Source organism: Coenobita brevimanus, chromosome 102, assembly GCF_032717465.1.
Source record: "Coenobita brevimanus isolate Jiangsu-jjx chromosome 102, ASM3271746v2, whole genome shotgun sequence".
NCBI lineage: Eukaryota > Metazoa > Arthropoda > Malacostraca > Decapoda > Coenobitidae > Coenobita > Coenobita brevimanus.
In genome coordinates, this window is record NC_137055.1 from 8,139,229 (window position 1) to 8,163,296 (window position 24,068).

Here is a 24,068-nt window from a genome sequence, read left to right on the forward strand (position 1 = left end):
GGACGATTTCTGAGGCAGTTCATCCGGAGGTGGCGTAGCATGTTGGGTAACCTTTTCAGCCTGAGCTGGCAGCGAGCACAGCCGGCTGCACTCCAGCTTTCCACAGACTTCTCCCTCACCGTTACCACTCTCCCAACTCCTCTCGTTCACCTGACTCGAACCTACAATTAGTGCCACTGGTTTGGCATTTTGGGAGGCCTTCCACTTAGGGCAGTTAGGCTTGATGTGCCCACTCTGTTTGCAAAAGTAACAAACTAGCTTCGAACTGGATACAGGACTCTTTCTCCCAGAATTCTTTTTCTCCTCTGAACTTCCCTTGGACTGATTCACGGGAGATTTATCCCAAGCAGGGCCACTCACAGTCCTCTCCCTGGAATACTGAAAATTAGCATACTTGACCCCCATACTCCGCAAGGCAAACACCCGGTCATCAGCCCACGTCGCTGCTTCCTTCACGGTCTTAAATCTCTTCTCCCTAATTTTAACACCAATTTCTTTGTCAGCCATGTTGGTAAAATGTTCCATCAAAAGCAGTTCACGCACATCGTTATACGAAGTGGCGCTCTCACTCAGCAACCACTCGTCTAACCTCTCCTCCAGATACCTAGCGTAGGCCATATAGGTGTCAGCAGGCCTTTTCCGAGCACCACGGAACAACAACCGATAAGCCTCTGGTCTAAGTTCATATGCCTTCAGGATGGCTGTTTTAAATTCATCATAATCATCTACATCCTCAGGGCTCAACCTATTATACACTTCCAAGGCTTTCCCCTTCAGCACATTAGATACCAACCCCACCCAGCGCTGCCTTGGCCACTCAAACTCCCTAGCCTTCTTCTCAAACCTGACAAACCATTCTGTCACCTTCAACTCATCAAATGCTGGCACTAATTTTAGACTCCTTGAGAACCAACTCTCCCTATCCTCTGCACGTCCTGAGGTTTGGGTATCTGAAGTTGGTCTATTAGCAGTCACCTCCAAGCGAGTCTTCTCCAGCTCAAATCGCATTTTTTCACGCTGCATCTCCATCTCCCTCTCTTCTTTCTCTCTGGCATGCTGCATTTCCATCTCCCTCTCTTCTTTTGCACGCTGCATCTCCCTCTCTTCTTTTTCACGCTGCATTGCCCTCTCTTCTTTTGCACGCTGCATTTCCATCTCCATCTTTTTCAACTCCAACTGCAACTGAGCCTCCGGTGACAAGGCTCCAGGGTATATGGGAGTGGAATGAACAACTCCAGGGAAAGCACCAGACATCCCTGGGGGAACTGCTCTAAACTGGCTCGGCGGCATCATAGATGGTAATAGTGGGGTAGCGAAACGAGGCATTTCAGCACCATAGTCAAACTCAGGGCTCACACGGGGAGTACCTTTGCTATGTGCCTCTCGTTGTTCCATATTTTCCATATCCACAGGTGACTCAGCACGTACGCGATCTGGTGTAGACACGCGTGACTCCATGGCGACAAATCAATGGCAGTACTGAATAATGAAATACTAATGCTGACTGAGAAACTACAAACACATCAACTTCACCTCAAAGCACAGAGAACGCCAAGGTAACGATATCCTAGCAAGAAAAAGGCACTGTTAGGATATCCTGATGCGAGGTCGCCACTGTTACGGTGGCGCCAGCCCGGGGCTATTACAAAAAAGACAACAAGTCAGCCTTAGATGATCGGCCTCCACTGCGTTGCAAAAATAACACAGACCCCGGCACTGACACTCCGCAAACTAGAGAAAAAACTGCGCAACGGAAAAGTACTTATTTAAGAACGCAACACTCTGTACTTTGGTAATAAAACGGAACAGCCTACCTATAGATCTAGCCTACTATCGTCACTACCGGAAGTAATACCGCCCGAGACAGTATACAGGAACACCTCCCACTTACTTCCGGTGGTGACGACTTTCTACTTAACCCGTGTCCAAGGGGGAACGCAGTTAATAGCTTACGATGGTTCTCACTAGCCTTGTGCAAAGAGATGGGATTAAACAGTGTAGGGGTTAGGGGTGTGTGTGTATGTACGTGTGTTGGGGGAACGTTAATTAAGGCAGCGAGAAACTATGGTGAGCCAGACTGGCCCTCCAAAGACAACAAGGTCACAAAACAAAATAAAATAACTACTTTCCTCAGTCAGCAACAAAAGAATAAAAATAAACTTAAATGAAAACGCCAGCTCGGCATAAAAATGACTGGGGAGAGAGTGTGCACACACGCACGATACGGAAGCTAGTTGGGAAGATACTGCCTCTGATCAAGGCTCGTGCACGGCCAAGCGCGAATGCATGAATCAAATTAATTAATAAGAACTTATATTCGTGCCCCTCTCTCTCTCTCTCTCTCTACAATGAATTGGTACTTCAAATGCAAGCAAAACATCATTAAATATACTGGTAGCTCACACACGACAATCAAAATAATCAAATGCATTCTCAGCATGGTATTAAATAAAATTGCCCTCAGTGGCAGGAACGAAAGAAACAAAAGAACTTGTAACACTCGCTAATGTAAACTCCGCGAATGACACGGATACATACTGCATAATCCCCTAGCCCAGCTGTAACGGCTGCACCCGTGGGAACGGAAAGGCGGACAGCGTAACAATATATATATATATATATATATATATATATATATATATATATATATATATAAATCAGTGTGACAAGATGATGAAAAGAGAGGGAGATTGGCTGTGGTCGAAAAGTTTAAAAGTTTTTGCGAACCACTTTGGATCAAACCCAGACTGATCTATGATTGTCAGGAGCAAAGAAATGCTCGCGGGAATCAAGTGAGACTGATTGCCTCCTGTCCGAGAGTCTTTTTGGGTGAAGGGATTGATGGGGTAAATGCACTAGGAATCCTGTAAGGCTGGGTTGTCCTGCCCAACTGGGGGTTAACATACCATTTGAGATGCCTCAGTATGAGACACACACACGGTCCCTTCTATGCAAGTGTTATTTTATTTACATTTTTAGTGTGAGATGAAGTTATCGATGGCGGTTACCCAGTCAAGCAGGGACTCGTATAACCAAGAACTCTGCCCTAAATATTGTTTTCCGCTACCGAGAGAGCGGAATTCTGGGTAACGACGATAAAACACTGCCCAGAGCCATCACGCCCAGCATCTGATACGCTGCTCCTTTTCAGTACTACGCACTTATCTGAGGCAGGCTTCTCCACTCTTGTGAACATAAAACTTAAATATGAAAACCGCCTTGACTCTTAATATGACACCCATGGCAATCTCAACCACTGTTCTTAGTTCAGACTGCTCGTAAGTGAAACGCAAAACCGGGAGTCTCACTGATCTTTTCGTCTTCTACAATGTAACTCACACACTTCATTAACTTCACCCAACTGGAGAATTTATTTTGTAAACTTCTGACTGTCTATCTGCCTAGCTTCTAAATTAATTGAATGGTTGATTGGCTGATACATTTTGCTTATTTCCAGAGTACTTTGTATGGTTCTACAAATATATAATAAAAAGTGGATTTAGTATCCTATGGATATTATTCATTTTTGTTTTTATCAACACTTTTACGAGGAGGGGGTACGTAGGTTGTAACATATTTGGTTTGGCAGTCCACAAACCAGTGAAAAAAAAAACTAATTTCTGTACAGTTCACATGAGAAGTTGGGTGGTCATATTAATGACAAATCATAATTAATGAAATGAAAGTTAAGTATTTATAACAGATACTGCAGAGAGTATATGGAAAATGGTTGGTGAGGGCTACCATAATTTGCTCACTCAATGTAAAGGCGTGTTTGGATCATATTCTTGACAAAATACCACTCATATGGAGCAACTGGTCAATTTCGTAGTATATGGACTAAGTGGTCCAGCCTAGGGCTATTATACTCCTGATGAGCTAAAAAAGAAACGATCTGTACATTATGTATACATAGAGAGATTGACTGATTGATACATGACAGTATACTGCAGTACCAGTCGACCAGGGCTGTACCCCCGAGGTGGATGACAAGCTGGTGACAGGGAGAAATAGAGCTCCTCTTCCACAGCCCTCAGGACCTGTTCCTGACCATCTCCTCTTGCTGAACATTTTCAGTGTTCTCACTCACACAGAGTCGACCAGCATACTCTCATAAACCTCTACCTCAAACTGTCAACATCACACTACATACTCATTGGACATCACACCTATTCCATCCCCGCCTCAACAGTGACCGCTGCAAATAGTATAAGCAAACGCAGTGGTACCTCGGATTGCCATCACCATCAGGATAGGGCGGGCGGCACAGAACTCTCCTGGTCGTCACAAAGTGACTGTACCAGCAGCGAGTGTTGCAACGACAAATCATGTTCGTTAACAGAGAAGGACGGATTCATCTTTATAACTGATCAAAACCCGTGTTCACAGTACCAATCTGAATTATGTTCAGTTCTTTCTTCAAGTAAGTTTCGTCTACTCCGATTCCTCAGAGAAACCAAAATCTCTCCCTCTACTAACATATCTCCATACTGGTTTCCTGGTTATTATCTCCTCACTAGCTGCTGTAACAAGGGTGGCACTTGGTAGCCATATTTAATCTGAATATGCAAATGACACTATCATGAATTCCACTTCTACTAATTTTTATTGCCCATTGTGCAAATAAATTCCATCCATCCATTATCCAATACTATGTTGCCCCTTGAGGAGCGTAGGAGTCCAGGACCAGGCAAATTTAAGATAAGAGTGACATTTAAGATGAGAGTGACAAGCCTCACTCATCCCTGAGTGGCATAATGTGAGCAATAAATCCTAACCATCTCTTGGATATAAACCTTCACCAGCTCAATCCGATTTTAGCGCCTTAATTACTCATAAAACCACAAGGAGCCATAATTTGGTTATATGGTTACCGCCCAGCGTAGTAAATGGTTTCCTGGTGTACAGGAAACCATTTGGCTTGTCACTCAGTGTAGAGATACCCATAAGCAGAAGGAAGAGGAAAGAATGAAGGGACGAAAGACAAAAAGAAAGGAAGGAAGAGAGGAAAGGGCAGACCCCCAAAGCAGCACCACATCGAGTGTGTGGATGGTGAGCGTCCCCACCTACCACAAAACTAAATTACCTAATATATTTGCATAGTTTAACGTTCCCCTAGTGGCTCATCAGAATCCAGCATATTTGACTCCATATCCATACAGCTAACCAGCATTATTAACCTTACCCTTACAACTAAAATTACTGCTTTGGATGTTTTTAACGGCCATAGTGCCGAATGGTTGTTGCATTCAGCCAGGACTAACAATACTGGTGTAGAATGCGAGCTGTTTGCAGAATCGTTTAATCTCACGCAACTGGTAAAACAACCAACCAGAATACCAGACAATCTTGACCATAGCGCCTACCTCTTAAACATACTCCTTACAAATAACCCAGATCAACACACGACAGAAGTACTGTCTCCACGTGGATCCGCTGACCACACTCTCATCAAAGCCTCATTCGTCAGTTGTCCCAAATCTCCCCGTTCTGAACTCGGGGTGGCCAGATGGCACTCTGATAGAGCAGACTGGGATGAATTCGGAAATTATCTACCTCATATACCATGGCAGTCTTTATTTTCCACTAACATCAATTCTGCCCAGTCCAACATTGATGATTTAATGCAAGCTAGTGTGGAATTGTTCATACCGTGTAATTTACTAAATGACGGGACTTCCCAAAATGGTTCAGTTGCAACTGTGCCAGAGTAACGACCCGAAAGGTCTCTAGCTCATACTTAAAATTAAAAACTAGGGAATCCCTCAAGCCTTTAATATTGCTAGAAATTACGAGAAAGCAGTAATAAATCTCGCCAAATCAAACTCTCTTCACAACCAAACACCCAAACTATTAGTACGGGTAATCCAAATTATAACCTAATGAAATACTGTGGTCGACTCAGTTCTTTAATTAGTAACTTTAACAAGTCATCATCCGTTCCCCCACTAAAATCTTCTGACGATAACTCTGTAAATGACCCTCGTGAAAAAACTAACATTATTCCCAGTTCATTTGCCGGAATTCAACCTTAGAGGAAGTCAGAAGGTTCCTTTAACAAAACTTGACTCTCCCGTAATTGCTCCACTAATGATACAGACTAGATACGTAAAGTCTAGACAACTTACCAACCAACAAAACTCCAGGTCCAGGTGAAATTCCTCCAATTGTTTTGAAAAATGTTCCCTAAAAGTTGCTCCTGTTTTGGCTAAATTATTCAGACTATGTATACGCACTTTTTCATTCTCTAATTCTTGGAATGAAGACAACATCCACTTAATTAAAAAAAAAAAAAAAATCTGATCCCTCTTATACAGACACATATCTATCATATCTCCTGGTAAAGTATTTCAGGTTGTCATTAATAAGCACATTGTTAAACCTCTTGCATTCATCAACTTAATTAGTGACAAGAAGTATGGTTTTCGCCAGGAAAGATCCACTGTTGACGTTCTTTCTCATTACTTGTACAGTCCATAAGTCAATTGAACAACATGGAGAAACCCATGCAGTAGCCCTTGATGTTTCTAAAGCTTTTGACAGAGTGTGGAACCATTTCCTGTTACCTAAACTCTCTTGTTACGGACTATCATCTTTTGTTCCACCAATCTTCTTTTATCTCAGCAAGAGAGAGGTAAGGGTATTGGTAGATAATAGATAATCTAACTTCCACACAATGAATGCCAGTGTGCTACAGGAATCAATCCTAGTTCTTGCCCTGGTCCTTATTCAAATTAATGTTCTCTTGACTGTCGCCCATAATTTCATTCACTCATATACAGATAACTCAACGCTTTACACTTAACCACCCATTCACAAAGTTTGATATCTCTAACCCCACACTCAGCATAGTCTCTATAAATCAGGACTTATCAAAGATCACTGAATGGGGACAACATAACACTCTGATTTAATGCTAGGAAAACCAAATATATTCAGTTTACTGACAGACGGATGTTGTCCGATTCATGTATTGCCACAAGTGCAACCAATATTCCTATCTCTAAAGGTATTGAAATTCTTGGAGTTTCGCCTAAAACTACTCTCAGATGGACCTCTCACGTTACATTGCTTGATAGATTCGCCCCAAAGAAACTTAGATTATTGTAAAGAATTTGTATCTTCTTCACTAAATACCAATTAGCTATAATTAAAAAGAGTCACGTGCACTCTCATCTCGAATAATGCTCACCCTTGTAAAGTGGATGTGGAGAGGTTGCATTAAAACAACTGCACATAACTGAAAACAAAACCTAAAGCAATAATTAACAACAAAGCAAATGCAAATGAACTACCTCTCCAACAAGTAAGAAGCAATGTTGCCTCCCTGGCAATTCTTTACAGATATTTTTATTCCAAATGATCAATGACATCCATTGTGTCACCTCTCCACGCCTTCCCCGGTTCTATACAAGCATCTGTTAGCAATCATGACTTGGCTGTCATATTGCAGAATTTCTGTCTGTCCCCGAACTGCTTTTCTTTGGAATTCGCTTCCTCAGATTAGTTCCCCCCAAACATCAACCTACAGAACTTCATGGCAAGCTCATACACATTTTTTATGAATGAAGAACACTTGTAATTTGGTGTATGGAATTTTTTATTAGTTTTTCCATCCTCAGTTCATCTACTGTAAAAACAAAATAAATAGATACACTGATGGACAGATTATTAGGTAGACTGACAGCCCTGCACTGTAAACCGCTGCATTATTCATAAAAACCCTAAGCAGCCGTTACTGGATTCGTAAACACGTTTGTGTTATTGTTCTCGTTGCAGTTGCTCAACCTCTGGCTGTCTGACTGAACAGCCCCGTGGACAACAGGAAAGTAACTGCTTCTGTGGGACATCCTACGGGTACACTACGGCCCACCACCATACTCGGATCCGGCGCCCCTTTGTGGTAGACAGCACCTCACCAGGGTCGGACTGGGGTCCTTCCCACGGCAAGGTGCAGGGAAATATGAGAAGGTATGGTTCCCGGGTGGACGCTGCATCCGCTCCCCACAGTGTACACACTACCACCATGTGTAGCCTCCTCATCAGTGTATATTCGGTCATTTCTTAGTAAGGTTCTGGGTCATGCTTTGGCTCGCGACGAGGATGAGGTGGATGAGAAGGCTCCATAATATCGCTCTGTTCTTACTAATTTCTTTCTGCTCATGGTTCGTTAACATACTTGTGTTTGGTATTCATGTAAACTATGTCGTTATTATATATATTCAAATATTCACAAGAACCCTAAAATGTAATGACTAAAAATAAGTCTCTAAAGAAAATGTGCTTGAAACCGAAACCCATGAGGATAAAATCAGTGTTGCACCTCTGGGGAGAAGAATAATTTGACACCCAGGTTTCTGTGACTGTCTCCCAGCTGAATGAAATCGTCTGTCGCTAACTGATATACTCGTAGAATACTGAAGTTCTTCCGATCATGAGAGAGTAATGGAACAAACCTTAACTCTCAACTCCTACGACACACTCAGCTTATAAAATCGTCTGGCGTTAGCTGGAATAAAATACTCTACAAGAATTATCCAAAGCACAAAGGAAGCTAATGACTGATGGAGATTCGTTGTTTTCCTTAGACACCGATGCGGAGTATTATTTTATTTTGGATTGTCCGGTCATGGAGGGTAATTACTTATATTAGTTTTGAAATGTCTTCTGAATTCTTTGCCACTATTTATGGCAGGAAAATACTTCGTTATTGTACAGTAGCCATTAGAAAACTGATTTGTAAATTATTTTTGACTGATATGACGAATCTTGAAGTTATCGTACATGATATTAAGATAAACAGTAGACGCGAACATTACACAACAATAACAATAATAATAAAAATAAGGTGAAACAAGGCGGAGTGGGAGAGGTAAATCAGTGAGTGGCGTGTGAGTAAGAGCGAAGGCAGTCTGATGGCGGACGGTAGATTAATATGGATGCCATTCGCCTGTGGCCACCTATTCGGGGATAAAAGTGCAATAGCAGTAAAAACACCTACTGCATCTTTACTCAGAAGTAAAGTTACAGTCCCAACAACAATATAAAAATGTTCTAAGAATGAATATGATTGATAAGAGGACTCAGATATGTTTGGCTTTGCCGCCATGCTGGAAGGACGGGGACGGACGAAGAATAAGTCGGTGAGGAAGTCAGCTTTATGAGAAGGAAGGAGTATCAAGACTTAACCTAATATGCGTGGGCAGCATTTTGTGGGTAAGGAAAAATCACAAACACATACAACTTTGACAGACAATTAAGGTACCCATCAATATATCCCTGGGCTATGACTCGCAACTGTTGAACTGCAGATTCAGGTCCCTTTTTTATTTAGTTCTAGATACGAACAGGGTAAGGTAAGTGAGATCTAACCTAACGAAAGCACAGCTGTTTATGACAGTACTGATAATGGAAAAACAACATTTATGACAGTGCTGATATCGAAAACACAGCTTTTCATGACAGTTGGTGATACCGGTAACTTGAAGACTGCTTACAATGCCGTCAGACTTGCTCATAGTTTTAAGTTTTTTAGAGATTTACTCGTATAAAATGACTTCATAGTACAGAGTACTGGGATCTTGATAGCTTCACAAGTCACCTCATGGAAGAGATCACAAATGGGTACAACAATACGTTAATTAGATATAAAATAAGAGATAGTGTTGTAGAATCTTATCATATAAAGAGGCAGATTCTTATTCTCGGTAATGCGATATTTAAAGGCAAGATACAAGTAAAATATTTGGATTTGGCACTTATGTACTATCACCCTCATTTGACCACTTGTCGAAGCACAAAGCACGTCATTCTCAGTCATCATTATCATCATCATCATCATCATCATTATCATCATCATAAAGAGCCGGAGTCAGACCCCTCCCGGAAGTAGGTGTTTCCCATTTCTCCCAGCTCAAATCTTTAACTCTTAGCCTGGTCAGATCAGTTCCAGTAAATCTGTGAACTTCATCTCTCCACTGTTATCTATCTGACATCTTCCTTTCACCACATGAGTAGCCATTCCGTTGCCCTTGTTATCTTTTCTACGACGGTCGTGACCTACAATAATGTAATTTAGTTTTCACTATTTTTCTTGCTTTTATGCTCCCATGTATTGATAACGACTTAATTATATATTCAGAGTGTAACTTGGCTATGTAACCTGACTATGTATTGATATATTGGCATTACATTAAGTTCATGATCAATGTATCACTCAGCTAATGTACTATGAGAATTCTTATACCAATATATTTGTCTTTACTGCCATAATGATATATTTACCTTTACTTAAATACATACATAATAAAATCCTAATACCGGAGAAATAGCCTTGATAACCGTGAACAGATAGATGAAAGAGGGTGTTTTGACTGCAGTGGTGACCTTTGACCTTATGTGATACTGTGTGTGTGTGTGTGTGTGTGTGTGTGTGTGTGTGTGTGATGCTATCCTTTGTACCCTTTCCTCTTACGTGATTCCCTAGGCATAAGAAAGTGATGACCTTGGCGTGCTTTTGTTTCCGCATAGGTTAACACATCCCCCTCCCCCCACGCACATCCCTTTGTTACAGCCAGCTAGAGTCAGTCTGCTAGAGAATGGGTGAGGGGGAAGGGTGTGGTGCTCAGTACACTTGTGAACTGTAATAATCCCCAGACAAGAGGGAGCAATCAGAGAGTGCAGCACCTGCGACTGCCAGTTGGTCCAAAGGGCCACATATTTCACATCGCACTGTGACTGGACCTTCGATAGATTACAGTCAAAAAAGATCCCTTCACTCTAGCCTAACCGTTTACACTTCCATCATATTTATTTAAATCATATCAAAGCTGCTTGAGCTGACACAGCCTAACAGTCTTGATCACTGACCTTCCATTGTCACCTTGCCCAGTGACTTGTTGCTCTCCTAACTGAATCTCTTTTCCTAGTTTTAACCTGAACCCTTCCATAAAGTTGAGACATCACCGGATAAAACCTATTTAAGATAGCAATGTCTTGCGACCTTAACCTTTGACCGCTTGTTGTCAAAAATGAATCACTTGGTTGTTGCATTACTTACCCTTCGTCCAAGTTAGGTCAAAATAAAATTGATAATGTTTCAGCTCATTTTCCGGGGGTGAATATTTTGATCTAGTCCTTGACCATTGTACTATTGTTCTCAAAACAATGCTTTTCTATACTTGCTGTCCCTTCATGCTTCCACCATGTTTCATTAAAATTAACAGAAATTTTTGAGTTTTGTTAAAAAGGCACACACACACACACACACACACACACACACACACACACACACACGCACGCACGCACGCGCGCGCGCAAGCGCATATATATATATATATATATATTTTCTCTCTCTCTCTCTCTCTCTCGTTTTTGGAATATCACATTACTTCACTTGGGGATTCATCTGTTCACTTTAAGGTGTTGAGCATACCTCATGATTTTCCCCCCATTTGTTTACTATCCAGGGGTGTTACTCTCCTCTACTTACAATGCAGCTCTTGTGTGTATGGACAGGAAATGTTCAGCGGCTTTTCGTCTCTCCTAACTCTCCTCCTCGCATTGACTACGTACAAGTCTCAATTATTGACATGTTCCTCCCCCCTCCCCCCCCTTTTTCTATCCCTTTACAATGCTGTATCTGAAAGACCCTTGTTTCGTGTGAAATATTTGTTCACTGGATTCTTTGTCCATATATACCTTTCAGAATAAAAGAGCAAAAAATAATAAGAAAATACGGTCTTTTTAAACATAATTAACCTAGGCCAGTGCCAGCCTCCGTACCTTCTCCGGGGATACAGACTGATAGCCATAAATCAATACTTACCCATCAGAGTGATATTTGAATGGGGAGGTGGTGTCGGTATGAAAAAAAGGTGGAAGGAAAATTCAAAGAACTGCAATCACTATATTTCAGGTGGGTACTGCATGTGCCAATAATAGAACTGACAAGGAAGTGCTGGAACAGTATTTATATACAGTACTAATACAATTACTGTATTATCATTCTTCCCGTAGGAAACACTATTAAGTGAAACTAAAGTGGATGTACGGTATTTCTTTTTGGTTGCTCAAAAACACTGTAGAATCCAGATAATTCACCATAACGCGATACCTGTGGTTGCTGAGAGTTATTACACCCGTAAAATTTCACTGGTGTTCCATCTTGAATGGGGTGGTATTATATATATATATATATATATATATATATATATATATATATATATATATATATAAAATAGCCTCTGTGGTACAGTGGTAGAGTGTCTCTCTCTCATGCTGGTGGACGCGGGTTCGCCTCCCGCCAGAGTTGTAAAAACTTTGGGAAGCTTTCACAGAGCCACTTACTGCTTTGGTGGACATAAGGGGTACTGTGGTTGAACCAGTGTCGCATACTAGTATGCTTGCACCCAGTCGGAAGGCGGGCCGATTACACTTGGGCTACAGACTGCACACACATCCAAAGCCATTACAACACTCCAGTCACACTCACAAGCACTTCTCATATATATATATATATATATATATATATATATATATATATATATATATATATAATCTTCATAGTTAGGCATTTGATGCAGCAAGTTAATGAAATGAGAGTACCGTTAAGTCTTTGTTTTGTTGATTTTGAAAAGGCTTTTGATAGTGTTTCGAGAGAGACTATGGGGAAGATCATGAGATATTATGGAATACCAGAGGGAGTTTGTGAGGGTCATTATGAACATGCATGAGGACACATTTTGTAAAGTGATGGTTGATGGTTGTCTGAGTGATTCGTTTGAAGTCAAGTCCGGAGTAATTCAAGGTGGTGTTCTATCGCCTTTACTATTTATATTGGTCATTGATTACATTATGAAACGCGTTGGAACAGAAACCGGTGCAGGTATTCTTTGGGGAGAGAACAGGAAACTTTTGGATTTAGATTATGCAGATGATATAGTTTTGATTTGTGATGGGCCAGAAGAGATGCAGAGAGTGTTGGACTGTTTGGTGAGTGAAGGTCGCAAGGTGGGTTTGGTTATTAATTGTGGAAAAACTGAAATAATCAATATGAATATGGAAAATGCACAGGAATGTGTAATTGGAGGTATGGTTGTAAAGCAAGTTGATAGGTTTAAATATTTAGGTACTTATTTAGCCAAGGATGGTTCTTTGAACTTTGAATTCGAGGAAAGGTTAAAGAAGGCTAATCAGGCAATGGGAATGCTAAAAAATATTTGGAATAATAACAATTTCTCTGTGCATACAAAAATCAAACTTTATAAGGTAATGGTTAGGAGTATCTTAATTTATGGACACGAGTCTTGGTACAGCACAGTGACTATGGAAAATAAATTCTTGGTGTTTGAAAATAAAGCACTTAGAAGAATATTAGGAGTTAAGTGGTGGGAAAGGATACCAAATAGTAGAATTAGAGAAATAACGGGAGTGCAGCCGATCGATGAATATGTTAGATTCTCACGATGGAAGTGGCTAGGACATGTGTACAGGGAGACAGGGAATAGTACGAGGTACACCAGGGTGGGTGGCACTTGGTAGGAGAGGTAGAGGAAGGCCAAAAGAGACGTGGGTGAGGACAATGAGACGGGAAGCTGGAGATGAGTGTTGGGGAGATCTTGAGGAATTAGCACAAGATAGGATGTGGTGGTGTGAGTTCATCGAGGCCCTATGCATCCCCGAGGTGCCACAGGAAATGATTGATTGATTGATATATATATATATATATATATATATATATATATATATATATATATATATATATATATATATATATATATATATACGCTCCTGATGGGGCAATGTAGGATTGGATGATGAATGGATGGATGGATATATCTATCTATCTATCTATGCGTAGGAGCCCGGGGCTAGGCAAATTGGTCCTAACATTTAAGATGAGAGTGACCAGCGTCACTCATCCCTGAGTGGTATTACTTGAGCAATCAACCCCAACCAACCCTTGGATATAAACCTTCACCGGCTCAATTCGATTGGAGCTCCGTAATTACCCACTAAACCACCAGGTACCAAAATTTTTTTATATGGTTACCACCCAGCGAAGTAAATGGTTTCCTGGTGTACAGGAAATCATTTGGCTTGTCACTCAGTGTAGAGTCACCCACAGGCAGAAGGAAAAGGAAAGAATGAAGGAAAGAAAGACAGAAGAGGGAGTGTAAAGTCACCCGTAGGCAGAAGGATGAGGAAAGAATGAAGGAAAGAAAGACAGAAGAGGATGGAAGGAAAGAAGGATGGAAGAGAGGAAAGGGCAGATACCCGAGAGCAGCACTACATCGAGTGGGTGGATGGTGAGCGCCCCCACGTACGACAGAATAGTGCTTTACCCTTTTTGTTGTTGTTGATAGAATTATCAAACTTACCCCTACATGTGGTTTTTATATATATATATATATATATATATATATATATATATATATATATATATATATATATATATATATATATATATACAGAGAGAGAGAGAGAGAGAGAGAGAGAAAGAGAGAGAAAGAGAGAGAGAAAACCACATGTAGGGGTAAGTTTGGTAATTCTGTCAACAACAACAACAACAACAAACGAGGTAAAGCAGTCTTCTCCGTGCTGTCTACAGAAAATAGTGAAGGTAGAGTAAACCGATTCTACATAACTGTGGGTGGCAGGTGACAATGGGGACAAAAGTGTGGGTATGACATCAAAGACCCAGCCTGACACCCGGGGAGGGGCGCGTTGCAGACTTAAAGTGGCAAGTCGAGCCATTGTCGTTCCTTCTCAAGAATCTTGCGCCTGATATTTCCACTTTCTTCCTAATTTTTTCCCATTTTTTTTCTAACATTTTACCTTCTACATATAAGGTACTCACAGTCTCTTGTTTTTAACATTCAAAAGCATAAGATACATCCCAGGTCTGGGCAGAGAATAGTTTGGTTATTTGTCATTCATCAAAAAAAAAAAAAAAAAAAAAAAAAAGGGTCTCCTCTGCGGGACCCATCGACAAACTTATAATACCCCCTCCCCCCCCGGTAATTCCAAATTATCAGTCCTGACTGCGACAGTCCTGACATATATTCATCATAAACAGTGATCAGCTGACATGTTAACACAGGAAGGTGTATGATGTTCTAAGAGGAATGATGGGCATTAGGGAATCTGTCAAATCTATACAAAGAGCAGCGCATTAGAAAATAAATGTTGGCCACAACTATCGCTGAATAATTATTTCTACAGTATTTTATCTACTATGGGCAGATTTGTTCATTGTACTCTTAGTGTTAGTTGTATTACGCCTGCACTTATTTAAACATATAAAACGGAACTATTCTTATTCTGATACACTCTTACGTCTTGTATTTCTAGATGAACAGCCTGTGTTGTTGGTGGACGTTTGCTCTTCATAATGATAATACTGAGGGGACCAACGCATAACAAACTGTGGTGGAGGAAATGTGAGTTACTGGAGGTGAGGACAAGCTTCCGATGGAGATGGTGACGGAAGTGATTATAGTACGGAAAGTGTACACAGCAACGTCAGAGTCGTTAAGTGTTAGGAAGAGGAGCTGGCAATGACTGTTTTTGCCGAAGTCGTAATATCACAAGTAGCAGAGTGTCATTATCATCATCATCATCATAATCATCATCATCATCATCATCACTTACTTTTCCATAAATATAGAACAAAAATGGATCCACATACAGGAGCGCGAAAAAATACAAAAAATAAAATTATTAACAGAAACTCCAATAAAAGTAGGCCGGCCACACATTCATCAACTGATCATTCAAACCTTCGAAATTCTTGGTCCCACCTCACAGGCTAAACAATTCACACCAAAACACCACTTCATAATGTTTGTGATGACGGCCATTCCATAGACTGCGAGGTTAATTTGAAAGAGTGCAGTCCTTGTTGTGTATCTCCATCCATACCTCATCCACCCATGTCTGCCCCTTATTATTCCCTCGCTTCATTAAATTGCATACCTCGGTTAGTCACACATATACTTCATTAGCCATGCACCTCTTCTTGGCCTTGCTAGCTTCCTTCTCCCTTCAGACCCACTCATATTTACGTTTTTCACAATCATATTAACATCAGTTCTCTCCATGGAACAGATCAGTCTAAACACACACTCTTCTACCCTCTCATCGACAGACTTAGGTACTGAAAATCCTTTATGAACTTCATTTTTTCTTATCCTATCCAGCCTAGCAGTCCAAATAATTCCTTAACAGATACATTTCTGATGCTCTTACCCTAGACTTTTGACATTCATGCCCCTCCAAAGTCTTGTATCCATTTGGTAATGTGGGCTCCAGGACAGCATGAAGTCCTCTCACAGCTTCAGTACTAAGACATCTCTCCCTAGAAATGCTTTCACGGCATCAAGAACTTTTACATCCTTCAGTCACTCTACTTTTTAGTTGACACATTACTTCTTTTATATACCAGCACACAATTAATTATATTCTTCCACTACCATTTATTCACCAATACACACTGAGTCACCTCAGGTTTCAGCAACAATCACCTTTCATTTATCTCCATCTACCGTGCACAAACATTCACATAACTCTGAACAAGTTCACAAAACTTACGCTCACAACTATTATAATTATGTTACATTTGGTTACTTAATTAGTATATTCTCAGTGCATCCCACTCTGGCTGTGGATGAAGTTACGACTGCCAGATTTCATACAGCCGTTGTTGCAGCTGTCAGAAATGCACAGCCTCACAGGCTGGATGCGGTACCTAAGTTCGAATACAAACTTATGTGGTTATATATATGTTGTAAAGTGATTATGACGTTGTTATGATGAGGTTTTATGGTGTAATGTGGTTGTACACAGTTATAATTTGGTTATAGGCTATATAGATGCACTGTTATGATGTGACTGTAATGGCGTTGTGAAGTTGTAATAGAAACGGGCGGTCGAGGTGGTTATGTATGGTAGTGACGGTGGTGGTTATTCATACTGTCGAGGTGGTTACGTATGGTAGCAACTGTGGTGGTAAGTCTTGGTTACCTTGTCATGAATAATAATGTCCATTGACGATGTGGAATATTTAAATTTTATCTAATGATTTCGTGACAAGTGTATTCACAAACTATGGTGACAACGGTAAGCCATAATCTCGAAAGCACAGGAAACTCCGCAACACTTGCTTCCTCAGCGATTGTGTTAAGCATTACAGCTTAATGTCTTTTTCTTTGTTATTCCTGAAAACGATACCGGCAATGAGGTGTTACTACAAAAATAACTGCAGAAGAAAAGGTCCAGCAATGCCTGATAATTCGACTAGAATACGGTTAGGACCAAGGCAAAATAACTCTAACAGGTAGACTCTTGAGCACGTCTGGTGGTAAGCCCTGCCCACCCCACCCCCTCGTGACGTCACAAGGAGCATCAAACAGGCTCTGTCAGCCTACACATTCATTAAACGGCCAGATTTAATGCAAATTAGGAATCTTGATCGGTTCTTGGACCATTTCTAGCATACATTACAGAAATGATATGCATTACGGTTATTACCTGTATTTTGACATCATTTCGGGAAAACCATAGTTTCAGCCAGCCACAGAATTCCGAAATTTTGATCCGTTTTCCCGGTATTTTAGACAATTTTAAGACACTTCTATGGCGTTTTCGTCGCAAATTTTTAAATCTCTTGAAGATAACCTAACCTAACCTAACCTAACCTTCAAGAGTAAAATAAACTGCGACGAAGATGCCAGATAAGTCTTTAGAATTGTCTAAAATATAGAAAAAAAAGGATCAAAATTTCATAATTTTGTGGCTGGCTGAAACTATGCTCTATAATACTGACATTTCATCTGAATCGATGAGTTATCCTATGGTAAAATAACTACAGAGTTGTTTTACCATGAGTTTGCTCACCATGGTTTTGCCTTTATCTATCTATCTATCTATCTATCTATCTATCTATATATATATATATATATATATATATATATATATATATATCCCATTGGAGCCCAGTGTCCCGAGTACTGGACAGAACTTGGATTTTTCAAGTCTTTATAAAATAGGGAACCCCCGGGTAGGGACCTATGAGCTTCGCGACTATGAGCCGATAGGCGGAGGGCGGTATGCTTAGTACCCACCCAGTGCAATGCCTCGCCCAGCACCCCTGGGATCCAATGGGTTATATATATATATATATATATATATATATATATATATAGGCCTATATATATACAGTATATACAGTATATATATATATATATATATATATATATATATATATATATATATATATATATATATATATATATATATATATATATATATATATATATATATATATATATATATATATGTGTGTGTGTGTGTGTGTGTGTGTGTGTGTGCAATATGATAAGTTAATAAAATAATTACTGCTTGATGAATTCCATGGAAAGTAATCTTAGTCCCAGTAACGAAACAATGTTTTCATTCTGGCTGGTTCAACACGATCTGATTCAGCCATAAAGTAAATATTTACCGCAGTCAGTATAAATCTATTTAATGTTGCAAGTTGGCGTTTGTTCTGATCAGCACAATATGTACAGTAATATAAGATTAGCCTGCAGCAGCAAATTTCAGTCCATTCCTTATCTTCGCCTACGGTACCTACTTCAGTTATCATGCACCCTCTTGCTAAGGTTTATGGTTTATGTTTAAACTGCATCTACCTTCAGTGGCCGGACAGTAGCAGATGGTTTTTGAGCCAACAGTTTATATTCCAAGTGTCTGGCCTACTGTGATGGGCTGATATTATTTGAGCAGACTCTACCCGTGTAGGGAGGAAATTTGTCTCTTTTACGAGTACATAAACTTATCCTTCTTCATCTTTTTTTTTTTTTTTTCTAAATTCATTGTTTTTTCGGGGAATCTGAGTTTATAAATGGTTCCCTTACTCCTCCCACTACACCCAAATACCCTACAGCAGCCTATTGCTCAAGAACTATTAGTTACTTACACACACGAAATAAGTGGATTGCCCCAATCACTGCGACCCACAGGCCAGTTCCAGACGTAAACAAAGTTTTATGAACCAGTCTACGTCATAAAGGCTCTCAGCCAGTGAAAGGCGAGATACGCAGAACAGCAACAAAATGGTAATCTTAAGAGTCTACCTTCTCTTTTTTTAGTAATTTTACCATGGTTATGACAGTTTCAATGCTAACAGATGTTGCTTTGATGGAATAAGTACCGTAGTGACTAAGAGCTACTTCTACAGTTAGTATTCTATATCTCAATAGAATCTTTAACATTGCATTATCTTTTGGATATGTATGGTGTTCACTGACAATTCTGTGATGACCGTTTTGTAACGCTGAGTAAATGATTCGTGTTTGACATCACCGCCAAATGTGACTGTGTATGTGGAAACAGGAGTGAAAACTGAAAAACCATCAATAGGGGAAGTTTCCTAGTGTGCACAATAAAATCCCTGAACATGACTAATTTCGGTGACAGTAACTGCGTAGCAGCAGCGGTGACATCAGTGACAGCGGTGACAGGGGAAATGGCAGCTGGTGAAGAAGAATAACGAGGAGCACAGTAATTGGCACAGGGGAAGGGCCACAACAAGCCTTCGCTGGGACTACTTGCGGATAATCCATATAGTGAGGGCTTAGTAGTCTATGTCGCGTCGACCATATAAAAATATTCAAACTAGGTAAAAGGCATTCCCTCAAATGTAAAACATGCTGAAGCGAATGGAACGTGCTCAAGTCTAGTGGTTTTAGTTGAAAATTATGTTAAACACTTATGTTAATAGTATTCTGCACTTTCCACTGTAATTTCACCTTTTGCATTTGTTGAAATGATTTTTATTTGATGTTTGCTTTCTACAAAGACTATGCACATCAAGACTTATGATTCGCAACAAAGCTCTAATTCGTGCACTTCACATATGGCAACAGCTGAGCCAGGGTCAAACACAATTTTGTGTTTTAACTTTAATCAGTTGTCATGAGGAGCCAAAGAATTATTGTGGCTCCTTTACCATGCACTGAAACTTCGAATTTGATATATAATAAAGGTGGCTAATATAATGGATGATCAAAGAACAGTAAAAAACTGCACAAGTTACCGTATCACACAAGACGATGAAACCCCTAAGTTCTTTTCATACAAAATCAGTTGCATCTGCACAAAATTCAATGGCAGATCAAGGCACCAAAAGACTACGAGGAAACACAACGTGCCAACAATTATAATGTGCTATTTTAAGTGGGAAAAGTAATTTTTATTCCATAACTCTTGCAACAATCATAGTATTGATGCCCTCCTTTGCAACACATTACCAAGACAGCTTATTAAAAGTAACGGATCATCATTTTAAAAGAAGTTTTTGCTAATCTTTTCTACTGCCCTGTGGTACATATAATACACTAGGCTAGTCACCGTTATAATAATATCATGCGGAACTTGTTGGCGAGAGAAAAATATAGTTTCAGTCTTCGACGCACAGCATGAAGTGTAGAAGTGCAACTTCAACTAATAAAACTGCCACAAGTAAGGTCTAGTTAGCGTACATGAAGGGCTACAAGAGCATGTTATGCCAACAGAGGTGCCATATTTTCAGCTTCAGAACACGAAACTTTTCTTTCTTTTTCACATTTTCCTTCTTCCTTGTCTTTCCTTTTTTATGCAATGGGAAGATGGTGGACGACAGTTTTTATCCCTTCACTAGGAGAGGTGCTTTTTAATATGTAAATAATCGCCTGGGGGTAGAAAAAAAAATCAGCATTGGTTTTTACTTAAATGGGGTACATTTTTCTTTTCCGGTTATCGACTATTGGGGTCAAAGCCCCTGGTCATTAAGGCCATATATATATATATATATATATATACACTTCCATGCATATATATAGAGACACTTTCATGCACGTACGTATATATATATATATATATATATATATATATATATATATATATATATATATATATATATATATATATATAAAATAATTTTTATTTTATTTTTTTTATTTTTTATTTTTTTTATTTTTTTATTTTTTTTTTTTTACCTTACATTATTCGTAGACAAAAATACCTAATCTAAAGACCCTAAAACTAATAATCTAACAGACAAATCGCTAACCTATACTAAATCCTAAGAGACAAATAACTAGACCTACACTAATGGTAAAAAAAAAAAAAAACGACCAAGAGAACACCATCGACCGCAGATATATAATGCCTTCCTACATTACATACCTGCACTCATCACCTGGTGACTGTCAGTCGAGGCACAACCTAATATAGGGGACATCAATATATGAAAGGGAATCAGACGAGTCAGGAACATTTCCATATACGTTAGCTGTCATCCCTAATTAGAATAACTTAAACAAGATAATGTAATATATTTATATAATATGTACAAAAAGCGAAGGTCCTTGCCCAACCGGCCACCATCGACTGCAAGTGCCCAATACCTTTCTATATTGCACACTTACACTCATCAGCTGGTGACTGTCAGGCGAGGAATCGGGCTTAATGTAGGGGACATCAATATTAGAAATCGATTAGTGGGAAGAAGGAACTATTTCAAATATATGAACTGTCATCCCTAATTAATAGTACAATATATACATATTTACAGTCGATAAAAACCATACCCATACAGCAAAAAAAGTCACATCATTCTGATCAGTCCCGTCTCTCTCAAGAAAGCCATCAATTTATCAGTCATGACAATGTCCCCATCGCCCAGGATGGTGGAAAGGGTGAAGGGGACGTCTGCTGCACCGCAGTAATTTATAAGTGACGTGCGTTCACAAATAAATCGCCGACAGCGCAGGATGATATGACTGATAGATAACGCCGCATCACAGATGTCACAATGCGGTGGGAATCGTTTTTCCATATAAGGTTTCATGTGTGTTAGGATGGTGGCATTAAGCTGCAAACGAGCCAACACTTTTTCTTCCAGGCGATTGGGGCAGTTGGCAGTGTCCCAGTCGCCCAGGTATGGCTTTCATGTTGGAATATTTAGTCTGGTCCACTGACCTTGCCACAGAAGATTTATTGATTTCTTTCCGAGAGAGAGACTCAACCGTAGATCACGAGGAACGTCCCAAGTCTCCTTGAGCTCACAGCCGACTTTGCAAGTAAGTCAGCCAGCTCATTGCCGTAGATACGGCAATGACCAGGCACCCAGATCAGCGTGAATGACTTGTTGCATGAATGAAGTTTATTAGCAATGCGGCCCTGGATTTCATTAGAATCCGAAGTGCAAGAAGAAATCCCCTGAAGGGTTGATTTTGAATCTGAAAATGTGACAAATGAGTCATGCCTAGAATTGAGAGCATAGTCTATGGCTTTGTCAATAGCAAAAAGTTCGGAGGTAAACACAGATGTATGAGCCGGCAACTGATACCTGAGGGCACATTCGGTCGACCATGCACTTCCACCCACACATTCACTCGACTTGGAACCGTCGGTGTACAATTGGTGGGATCCCAAGTGACGCACTATGATGTTATGAAACAAGTGGTGGACCTCCGCCTCCGGCACCTTGGCCTTTGGTGCTGGGAGCCATGATACGTCAACAGTAAAGCCGGGTGGCTCCCAAGGAGCTATATTTTTAAACACCAACTTGTCACAGTCAGTGAGGTCCGCACCAAGCTTCTGAGTCAATAGGTGGAGGCGAACGGCAAGTGGCCGACACCCCCCCACGCAGAAGATGGTGGTATTGACGCAGGGGGGTACAGGCCACATTGCCGATATTACTTTTCCTAGTTGTCCTTATGCCGTAGGACAATGCCAGATGTTCGTGGCGAATACGAAGGAGAGGCACATTCGCCTCCACTTCCATACGAGCTACACGGATACACAGGACGGGTCCAAGACACATTTGCAAACATTTATTCTGCAACGCATCCAATCCTTTCAGCGTGGCATCGGATGCTGAGCCATACACCTGTGCGCCATAGTCTAGCTTTGATCAGATAAGGGACTTATACACCATTAATAAAGATTTTCTGTCGGCACCCCATGTAGTACCCGCTAGGTACTTGAGGATATTTAAAGGTTTATCACAACGAGCAATCAAATTATTAACATAAATTTTGAAGTTCAAACAACGATCAAAATGTATTCCCAAAAACTTTACAGAATTTTGAAAAGGTACCACCTGATTATCCAAAGTTAAGCACAAATTAGGTACGTTACGAGTCGTAAAAACTACAGCGGCACACTTAGGGATGGAAAACTTAAATCCCCACTGCAAGGCCCATTGGTGGACGGAATCAAGGGATGCTTGAATCCGCCCAGCCGAAAATTGTGCAATATGGGAAGAGTGCCAAATTGCACAATAGTCAGCGTAGAGTGAGTATTTAAGATTCCTCGGGATGGGAGCTGATGACAGAATATCATTGATCATAATGCTAAATAAAGTATGACTAAGCACATTTCCCTGCGGCACCCCGTTTTCCTGGATAATTATATCCGATGTTACATTACAGGGCAATTTGACAGAGAAAGTCCTGTCCCTAAAGAAATTTGAAATAAAAATAGGCAAATTTCCTCTTACACCATAAGCATAGAGCTTCATTAGTATTCCGTGTCGCCATGTCATGTCATAGGCTTTATGGATGTCCAAGAACACCCCTATCATGAATTCTTTATTGGCAAACGCCTCTGAAATACAAATGCTCCAAATTCATTAAATGATCTAGTGAGCCACATTGTTGATCATCTAACAAATTCTTCGACTCTAAAACATAGACAAGAAGCCAACACAATAGGACGAAATGAAGTGAGATGCATAAGACGACCAGCCTCTTTGGGTATCGGTATGACGTGCGCAAAATGCCATGAGTTTGGGAATGTTCGAGACGTCCAAATCTCATTGTACAATGCTAACATCTTAATCAGGCCGTCCTGATTAAAATGCTGGATCATACTGTACGCGATGGTGTCAGGTCCAGGGCTGTGTCTTTACAGGATTAAAGGGCAAGGAGCAGTTCATCTAGCATAAACTCTTGGTTGTACGGGGAGTCTACGTCTTCTGTGGCAAAGTCTATGATCTGTAGCTCAGCCGTGCGTTT